This window comes from Sus scrofa, chromosome 6, assembly GCF_000003025.6.
Source record: "Sus scrofa isolate TJ Tabasco breed Duroc chromosome 6, Sscrofa11.1, whole genome shotgun sequence".
Classification (NCBI taxonomy): domain Eukaryota; kingdom Metazoa; phylum Chordata; class Mammalia; order Artiodactyla; family Suidae; genus Sus; species Sus scrofa.
In genome coordinates this window covers 62,408,262-62,417,678 of record NC_010448.4, presented here as the reverse complement: position 1 = coordinate 62,417,678, position 9,417 = coordinate 62,408,262, and the positions used below count along the sequence as shown (strand labels likewise).

General features: G+C 45.9%; 1 protein-coding gene across 5 annotated transcripts in view; it reads left to right on the top strand.

Annotated features, from left to right (window-relative positions):
* The window catches only part of LOC100514656 (zinc finger protein 501), a 28,783-nt gene continuing 19,943 nt past the window's right edge, over positions 578-9,417 (top strand). For 2 of the 5 annotated variants that reach the window (XM_021095152.1, XM_021095153.1), the window contains exons 1-2: positions 579-866; positions 7,544-7,685. The gene's annotated coding sequence lies outside the window, so the exon portion shown is untranslated. Of the gene's footprint in view, positions 867-7,543; positions 7,686-9,417 lie in introns of all 5 variants that reach the window. The other 3 variants (XM_021095150.1, XM_013998879.2, XM_021095151.1) reach the window with 3 other exon arrangements.

The following is a 9,417-nucleotide window of genomic DNA, read 5'->3' as shown; positions in this document are numbered from 1 at the left end:
CACGGTTGGCTTAATTGGCTGCCCTTACTCGGTGTCTTCACCATGATAGATTGGATTTGCTGAGTCAGGTGTTCCAACCCAATTTTGGTTTGTTAAGAACAGTAGTTTGTATTTCTTAATCTCATACCCGTGTCATACCTCCTACTATGAAGTCTTCATTAGCTTCTCCTACCAATGGCCACATATTGTTTCTCAATCACTAGGTATGATATGTGCGTTTGGATGTGTGTCCTCTGGAGCATCCAAAAAGATATGTTTGGTCTCAGGGAGCACGATGAACTTCACAGAGTGTGAACTAAACCTCTCAAACAAGGTTGAACATCTGCAGGCAGCACAACAGTCCCTCAGAAAACTGAACTCTGCGCCTTTAAGAATGGACAATTTCCCCTTCTAAATCCTGGGCCCGGGAGACTCCATTTCCCAGCGCCTCTCGCGGGTCCAAGATTATTGCATAGTGGCCCTGTGGGAGCGCCGTAGCCCTGGCGTGAGAACTACGTGGCCCAGAGTGCTCGGCGTCGATCGGCAGCCTCACTGAGCCAATGAAGGCTCAGAATAGAGGCGATTCCGTGCGTGTCACTCGCGTGGGCGGGACTTCCGGCGTCCTCCTCCGGGCGGTCATTTTGGCTGCTCGGGTGTGTTCATCCCTACAGAAGTTCGGGAGCGCTGAGTCGGGGCGGCCAGCACAGGACCGAGGAAGGGTCAGAGGCGTCTTTGTTCCAGCTGCACAAAGGCGAGTGTGAGGCTCGGCCGCGGCGTCGCGCGAGATGATACGCACCCGGGCCGGTTTAAGGACCGCCGGCCCTCTTCCTGCCCCGTTCCGTCCACAGGCCTGGATGGCGGCGGCCGCGCCGATGGACCCGGTTCAGGTAAGCGTGTCCTGCCGGCCCTCACCCCAGGAAACGCTAAAGCCCCGAGTGTTCTCGTTCCCGCAGCCAAGGCCTCGGTGTCCAGGACGGTTCGGCGTTTCTGACAGCGGCTGCGAATAAATGTAACCCTTGAGTTTTCCTGTTTAACTTCACTACCGGGAGTGTGATTAGATGTGCGAGAGGGTTACGGGCCCAGGAACCAGCATGTGCCAAGGCTCGGAGTTGGGACTGAGCCGTGAGAACTCGGAAAACCTGGGGTCCGCTGTGCCCGGCTGGGGAAAAGTTTGAGGCGGAGTCTCGCCTGGACTAGCCGGCTGAGGGTACTACTTATGTTCCCAGGACTCTTGAGAGCTATGGAGAATTTTTAAACCAAGGAAGCACGCGAACTGCAGTAAGTTTTTAAGTTTTCCAAAGGTTCTGTAACGGAGGAACAGACTGAAGGAGGGGAATGAAGACGTTGGGGCACAGGAGGTTGGATCTTTGTTTAGGTACCCAGAGCTGGTAAGGTGAGACATGGAGGCACAGGAGGTAGACATCCAGCCCTAGTTCACTAGGCTCACGGGCCAGGCATGGGTACCCAGGGGCCTGAGGCCGTTGAAACGCGGTGTGAATATATGGTTGTCACTATCCGTCATCTGTCTCTCAAAACGTGGCTGCGGAAGTGCTTATGGAACCTGCATAGGTATGTGTTGGGTGTTTCCTGCTCTTACTGTTCCCTACCCTCACCCACATACTCTCTGTATTATGGTGTCCTGGAATTTTTTACATTTCATTCCTCTAGACCTTCGATCTGGGGACTCTGCAGAAACCTCAAGCCCAGGGGCTCGGGTCAGTACCAAGGATTATATGGAGGTATTTCCATTTCTGGCACCTGATGTAGACAAGTGTGGAAAGTTTATCCCAGTACCAGGGAGGGAAAAATGCTCAGAGGTAAAGCTCAGCTGGAATCATTAAGGTCTTCTTTCTTGTAAGAGCAAAGGAGCAGGAGGACGTGACTCAGAACTGGAATGGCAGCCTGAGAAGTTGCGTATCCATTCTGGAGTTGATGGGAAGTTTAGATCAGAGGAGGGGAATGATCTTACCTAGGTCTCAACAGGCTCCATCGGGTTGCAGAGTGGAGAAGAGATGGTAAGGCTGAGGGAAGAGGAGGGAAAACTGGGGTGGAGGTTTTTACAGTAGTCCACTTAAGGGCTCATGGGACAGAGTGGTGGCTCAGAAGTGGCTGCATTCTGGATGTGTTTCTGTTAAGGGTTAACTAGATTTCCTACTGTGGAAGGAAAGTGTCTTGGTCTGCTTGTGTTCCCATTATAAAATACCATAAACTAGGTGACTTAAAAACACCAGAAGGGAATTCCTGTTGTGGCTCAGCAGGTTAAGAACCCAACTAATATCCACGAGGATGCAGGATCGATCCTTGGCCTCGATCAGTGGGTTAAGGATCCAGTGTTACCGTGAGCTCTGGTGTAGGTTGCAGACATGGGTCGGATCTGGCGTTGCTGTGGCTGTGGTGTACACCAGCAGCTGCGGCTCCGATTTGACCCCTAGGCTTCGAACTTCCACGTGCTATGGGTGTGGTCCTAAAAAGACAAAACAGGAGTTCCCATTGTGGCTCAGTGGTTAACAGATCCGACTAGGAATGATGAGGTTGTGGGTTGATCCTTGGCCTCGCTCACTGGGTTAGGGATCCGACGTTGCCGTGAGCTGTGGTGTAGGTCGAAGACGTGCCTCGGATCCCGAGTTGATGTGGCTCTTCCATAGGCCGGTGGCTGTAGCTCCGATTCGACCCCTAGCCTGGGAACCTCCATATGCCATGGGAGTGGCCCTAGAAAAGGCAAAAAAAAAAAAAAAAAAAAAAATCCAAAAAAATAAAAAGACAAAACAAAAAACAACAAGAAGAAGACCCAAACCCACCAGAAGTTTATTTCTTACAGTTCTGGAAGCTAGAAGTCCCAAGATTAGGACTACATGGTTACATCATGTGTTTCCTGTGAGCCTGCTTCCTGGTTCATAGACACCGTCTGCTCACTGTGTCCTTACCTGGTGGAGAAAGGAACAAGCTTTTTACATTTATAAGCCTGCATAATTCCATTCATGTGGAGTTTACCGTCATGACCACATCTGATCCACGTTTCTTCCCACCAGTTTGTAATACCATGAGCTTGGGAGGCAGTCTGTCAGCTGTGAGTTTGGGGGGAACGTAAACATTCAGTCTGTAACAATGAGAGTGAAGCAGAGGATTCAGAATTGATCCTGTGGCTGCACCTGTGGCATCTGAAACTTCCGGGGCCAGGGATCAAATCTAAGCCGCAGCTTCGGCAATGGCCTGCTGTGCCATAGTGGAAACTCCCCCCCCCTCCCAAGTTTAATTGACTTATATTAGTTTCAGTTGTACAGTATAATAAATAGATATTTTTATACATTATGAAATTATGACTACGTTAAGTCTTGTTTCCATCTGTCACTATGCAAAGTTAAAACAATATTATTGACTATATTCCCTATTCTGATCATTATATCCCTGCGGCTTATTTATTTTGTAAATGGAAGTTTGTACTTTTTATTTATTTATTTATTTATTTACTTTTTTTTTTGCCATTTCTTGGGCCTCTTCCGCAGCATATGGAGGTTCCCAGGCTAGGGGTCGAATCAGAGCTGTAGCCACCGGCCTACGCCAGGACCATAGCAACGCGGGATCCAGGCCAAGTCTGCAACCTACACCACATCTCACAGCAACGCCGGATCCTTAACCCACTGAACGAGGCCAGGGATCAAACCTGCAACCTCACAGTTCCTAGTTGGATTTGTTAACCACTGAGTCACGACCTGAGCTCCAAGTTTGTACTTCATAATAATCTCTGCTCACCTATTTCTTTCTTTCTTTCTTTTTTTTTTTTTTTTTTCTTTTTAGGGCCACACCTGTGGCATATGGAAATTTCCAAGCTAGGGGTCACATCAGAGCTACAGCTGCCGGCCTGTGCCACAGCGAAAGCAACGTGGGATCTGAGCTGTGTTAGCAACCTGCACCACAGCTCACGGCAATGCCAATCCTTACCCCACCGAGCGAGGTCAGGGGTCAAACCCCCATCCTCATGGCTCCCAGTTGGATTCATTAACCTCTGAGCCACTAAGGGAACTCCTGAATTGTCTTAATAATTATAAATATTTCAGTACTTTCAGGTAAAAGAGCTTAGTCATCACAGATGTGTCATTTAAAACTCCCCAAACCCTGCTCACAAATTTACCCTGCACTCCTGTGTTATTCTCTGGACCAGCTCTTTGTTATCTCCCTCTCTGGATTGCACTTCTTGGCTCAAAATATTCATTAAAGTTTTGGCAGTGCCAACAAATCTTTTTTTTTTTTTTTTTTTTTTTTTTTGTCTTTCTCTCTTTTTAGAGCCACACCTGTGGCATATGGAGGTTCCCAGGCTAGGGGTCCAATTGCAGTCGCCAGTCAATGCCACAGCCATAGCAACTTGGGATCTGAGCCTCGTCTGCAGCCTACACCACAGCTCATGGCAATGCCGGATCCTTAACCCACTGAGCGAGGCCAGGGATCGAACCTGCATCCTCATGGATGCCAGTTTCGTTAATCGCTGAGCCATGACGGGAACTCCAACAAATGTTGTTTGTTAGTTCATTATGTCTCCTTGTATTAATCTTCTCTGTCCTGATACTGGGCCTCTGTCCCCAACATGAAGAAGAAAGTCCACGATTTGGAAACACTTTCTGCTTCCTAACCTAGAACAAATCAGTTAACTCTCATGGACTGACTTTTATCAAAGTAGAAATTTGGGTCATTTACTAACGCGAACTGAGGACCATGCCCCCGTGTCTTAACTTCTCTTGGAACTGGTTTTTATCAAATCTCATGACTGGTAACTAACCTATTATTTCTTCTTTTCTTTTTTTCTTTCCTTTTTTTTTTTTTTTTTTTTTTTGCTTTTTATGACTGTACCCAAGGCATATGGAAGTTCCCAGGGTAGGGGTTGAATTGGAGCTGTAGCCACCAGCCTATGCCACAGCCACAGCAATTCGGAATCTGAGCTGAGTCTGTGACCTACACCATAGCTCAATGGCAACACCAGATCCTTAGCCCACTGAGCGAGGCCAGGGATCCAACCCACAACCTCGTGGTTCCTAATCGGATTCGTTTCTGCTGTGCCACGGCAGGAACTCCCTGTACCACATCTTCTTTGTTCTTCTGTTGATGGACATTTAGGTTCCTTCCAGTCTGCTGTTGTAGGCAGTGCTGCAGTGAACATTGGGGTGCCTATGTCTTTTCAAATTATGGTTTTCTCCTGATATATGCCCAGTAGCGGGATTGCTGTATCAAATGGTAATTCTGTTTTTAGTTTTTTGAGGAATCTCCATGTTGTTTTCCATAGTGGTTGTACCAATTTACAATCCCACCAGCAGCATAAGAGGGTTCCCTTTTCTCCACACCCTCTCCGACATTTATTGTTTGTAGACTTTTTGATGATGGCCGTTCTCTCTGGTGTAAGGTGGCACCGCATAGTAGTTTTAATTTGCATTTCTCTAGTAGCTAGTCATGTTAAACTTCTTTCCATGTGTTTTTGGCCATCTCTATGTCTGCTTTGGAAAATTGTCTGTTTAGATCTTCTGCTCATTTTTTTAAAAACTTTTTTTTGTTTGCCCATTTTTTGATTGGGTTGGTTTTGTGTGTGTGTGTGTGTGTGTGTTTATATTGAGCTGCAGGAGGTATTGATATATTTTGGAGGTTAATCCCTTGTCAGTTGCTTCATTTGCAAATATTTTCTCCCATTCTGTGAGTTGTCTTTTCATTTCATTTAGGGTTTCCTTTGCTGTGTTAAAACTTTTAAGTTTAATTAGGTCACATTTGGGGGGTCTTTTTGTTTGTTTTTTCTTTTGCTTTTTAGAGCTGTACCTACAGCTTATGGAGGTTCCCAGGCTAGGGGTCAAATTAGAGCTACAGCTGCTGCCCTATGCCACAGCCACAGCAAAGCAGCATCTGAGCTGTGTCTGCAACCTACACCACAGCTCATGGCAATACCAGATCCCTAACCCACTGAGTGAGGCCAGGGATCGAACCTGCAACCTCATGGTTCCTAGCAGATTCGTTTCCTCTGTGCCGCAGTGGGAACTCCCATTTGTTTATGTTTGTTTTTACTACCATTACCCTAGGAGGTGGATCTGAGAAGGTATTTCTGTGCTTTATGTCAGAGAGTGTTTGGCCTCTGTTTTCCTCTAAGAATGTTATAGTATCTGCTCTTATATTTAGGTCTTCAATCCGTTTTGATTTTATTTTTGTGTTTAGTGTTAGGGAGTGTTCTAATTTCATTCTTCTACATGTAGCTGTCCAGTTTTCAGAGCATCAGTTATTAAAGGGACTGTCTTTTCGCCATTGTGTTTTTTTTGGGGGGGGTTGGTTTTGCTTTTTAGGGCTGCACTAGCGGCCTGTGGAGGTTCCCAGGCTAGGGGTCTAATCGGAAGTACAGCTGCCAGCCTATGCCATGGCCACAGCAACACCAGATTGGAGCTGCGTCTGCAGCCTGCACCGCACCTCATGACAATGCCAGATCCTTAACCCTCTGAGTGAAGCCAGGGATTGAACCTGAAAGCTCATGGTTCCTAGTCGGATTCATTTCTGCTGTGCCACGACAGGAACTCCTGCATTTTGTATTCTTGCTTCCTTTGTCGTAGATGAGTTGGCTGTAGGTACGTGGGTTGAATTCTGGGCTTTCTGTCCTGTTCGAATGATCTATATTTCTGTTTTTGTGCCTGTACCATATAGTTTTGATGACTGTAGCTTTGTAGTATCGTTTGAAGACAGCCTGATTCCTCCAGCTCCACTTTTCTTTTTCAGGATGGCTTTGGCTATTCTGGGTCTTCTGTGCTTCCAAACAAACTTTTATTTATTTATTTATTTTTGGTCTTTTCCAGGGCCGCACCTGCGGCATATGGAGGTTCCCAGGCTAGGGATCTAATCAGAGCTATAGCTGCCAGCCTACACCACAGCCATAGCAACATGGGATCTGAGCCACGTCTGTGACCTACACCACAGCTCACGGCAACGTCAGATCCTTAACCCACTGAGCCAGGCCAGGGATCAAATCCACAACCTCATGGTTCCTAGTTGGATTCGTTAACCACTGAGCCACAACGGGAACTCCCAAACAAACTTTAAAATGTTTTGTTCTTGCTCTGTGAAAAATGTCCTTGGTAATTTGATAGGGATTTCATTGAATCTGTAGATTGTCTCGGGTAGTATAGTCATTTTGACAATACTGATTCTTCCAATCCAAGAGTATGGTATATATTTCTATCTATTTGTGTTATCTTTGATTTCTTTCATCATTGTCTTATAGTTTTCAGAGTACAGATCTTTTTGTCTCTTTAGGTAGGTTTGTTCCTAGGTATTTTATTCTTTTTGTTGCAATGGTAAATGGGATTGTTTCCTTCATTTTTCTTTGTGATCTTTTATTGTTAGTGTATAGAAATGCAGTCTATTTCTGTGTATTATTTCATATCCTGCAATTTTACCAGATTCATGGATAAGCTCTAACAGTTTTCTGGTAGCGTCATTAGGATTTTCTAGGTGTAGTATCATGTCATCTGTAAACAGTGATAGTTCTACTTCTTCCTTTCTAATTTGGATTCCTTTTTTCTTCTTTTTCTTCTCTGATTGCTGTGGCTAGGACTTCCAGAACTATGTTGAAGAGTAGTGGCGAGAGCGGACATCCTTGTCTTGTTCCTGATCTTAGCAGAATTCTTTCAGCTTTTCACCATTGAGAAGGTGTTACTTGTGGGTTTGTCAAATATGGCCTTTATTATGTTGAGGTAGGTGCTCTCTATGCCTATTTTCTGGTGGGTTTTTATCAGAAATGGGTGTTGTATTTTGCCAAAAGCCTTTTCTTCATCTTTAAGAGGCTCGTATGGTTTTTATTCTTCAGTTTGTTAATGTGGTGTATCACACTGATTTGTGGATATCGAAAAATACTTGAGGAGTTCCCGTCGTGGTGCAGTGGTTAACGAATCCGACTAGGAACCATGAGGTTGCGGGTTCGGTCCCTGCCCTTGCTCAGTGGGTTAACGATCCGGCATTGCCGTGAGCTGTGGTGTAGGTTGCAGATGCGGCTTGGATCCAGCGTTGCCGTGGCTCTGGTGTAGGCTGGTGGCTGCAGCTCCGATTCGACCCCTAGCCTGGGAACCTCCATATGCTGCGGGATCGGCCCAAGAAATAGCAAAAAGACAAAAAGACAAAAAAAAAAAAGAAAGAAAGAAAGAAAAATACTTGGCATCCCTGGGATAAATTCTACTTGAATTTATGGTGCGCAATACTTTCTAACCTAAGATTTTTTTTTTTTTTTTTTTTTTTTTTTTTTTTTTTGTCTTTTTGCTATTTCTTTGGGCCGCTCCCTTGGCATATGGAGGTTCCCAGGCTAGGGGTCGAATCGGAGCTGTAGCCACTGGCCTATGCCAGAGCCATAGCAACTCAAGATCCGAGCCGCGTCTGCAACCAACACCACAGCTCACGGCAACGCCGGATCGTTAACCCACTGAGCAGGGGCAGCGACCGAACCCGCAACCTCATGGTTCCTAGTCGGATTCGTTAACCACTGTGCCACAACGGGAACTCCCAGATTTTTTTTTTTTTTTTTTTTTTTTTTTTTTGTCTTTTTAGGGCCACACCTGTGGCACATGGAGGTTCCTAGGCTAGGGTTCGAATTGGAGCTGGAGCCACTGTCCTGCGCCACAGCCACAGCAACACCAGATCTAAGCTGCGTCTGCAACCTACACCACAGCTCATGTCAACGCCGGATCCTTAACCCACTGAGCAATGCCAAGGATCAAACCTGCGTCCTCATAGATTCAAGTCAGATTTGTTTCTGCTGAGCCATGACAGGAACTCCTACAATCCTATTAATGTATGAATAGGTTTGGTTTGCTAGTATTTTGTTGAGGGTTTTTGTGTCTATGTTCATAAGTGTTATCGGCCTGTAATTTTCTCTATGTTTTTGGTCATATCTTTGGTTTTGGTATCGGAGTGATCATGGCCTCAAAGAATGAGTTTGGGAGTGTTTCATCTGCAGTTTTTTGGAAAAGTTTCAGAAGGATAGGTGTTAACTCTTCTAAATTTTTGATAGAATTTGTCTGTGAACCCATCTGGTCCTGGACTTTTTTTTTTTTTTTTTTTTTTGGTCTTTTTAGGGCTACACCTGCAGCATACGGAGTTTCCCAGGCTAGGAGTTGAATCGGAGCTGTCGTCCCTGCCCTGTACCACAGCCACAGCAATGCCAGATCCAAGCCACTTCTGTGACCTGCACCATAGCTCACAGCATTGCCAGGTCCTTAACCCACTGAGCAAGGCCAGGGATTGACCGGATTCTAGTCACATTTGTTCCACTGAGCCACAATGGGAACTCCAGGGTCCTTGACTTGTGTTTGGTGAAATTTCAGTACTTGCGTTGGGTCCGTTCATCCTTTTTTATTTTGTCTTGGTGTGGGCTTAGAAGATTGTTATTTTTCCTGAGGCTTCTCAGCCCGGCTGGGTGGGGACGGATTTTTCCAA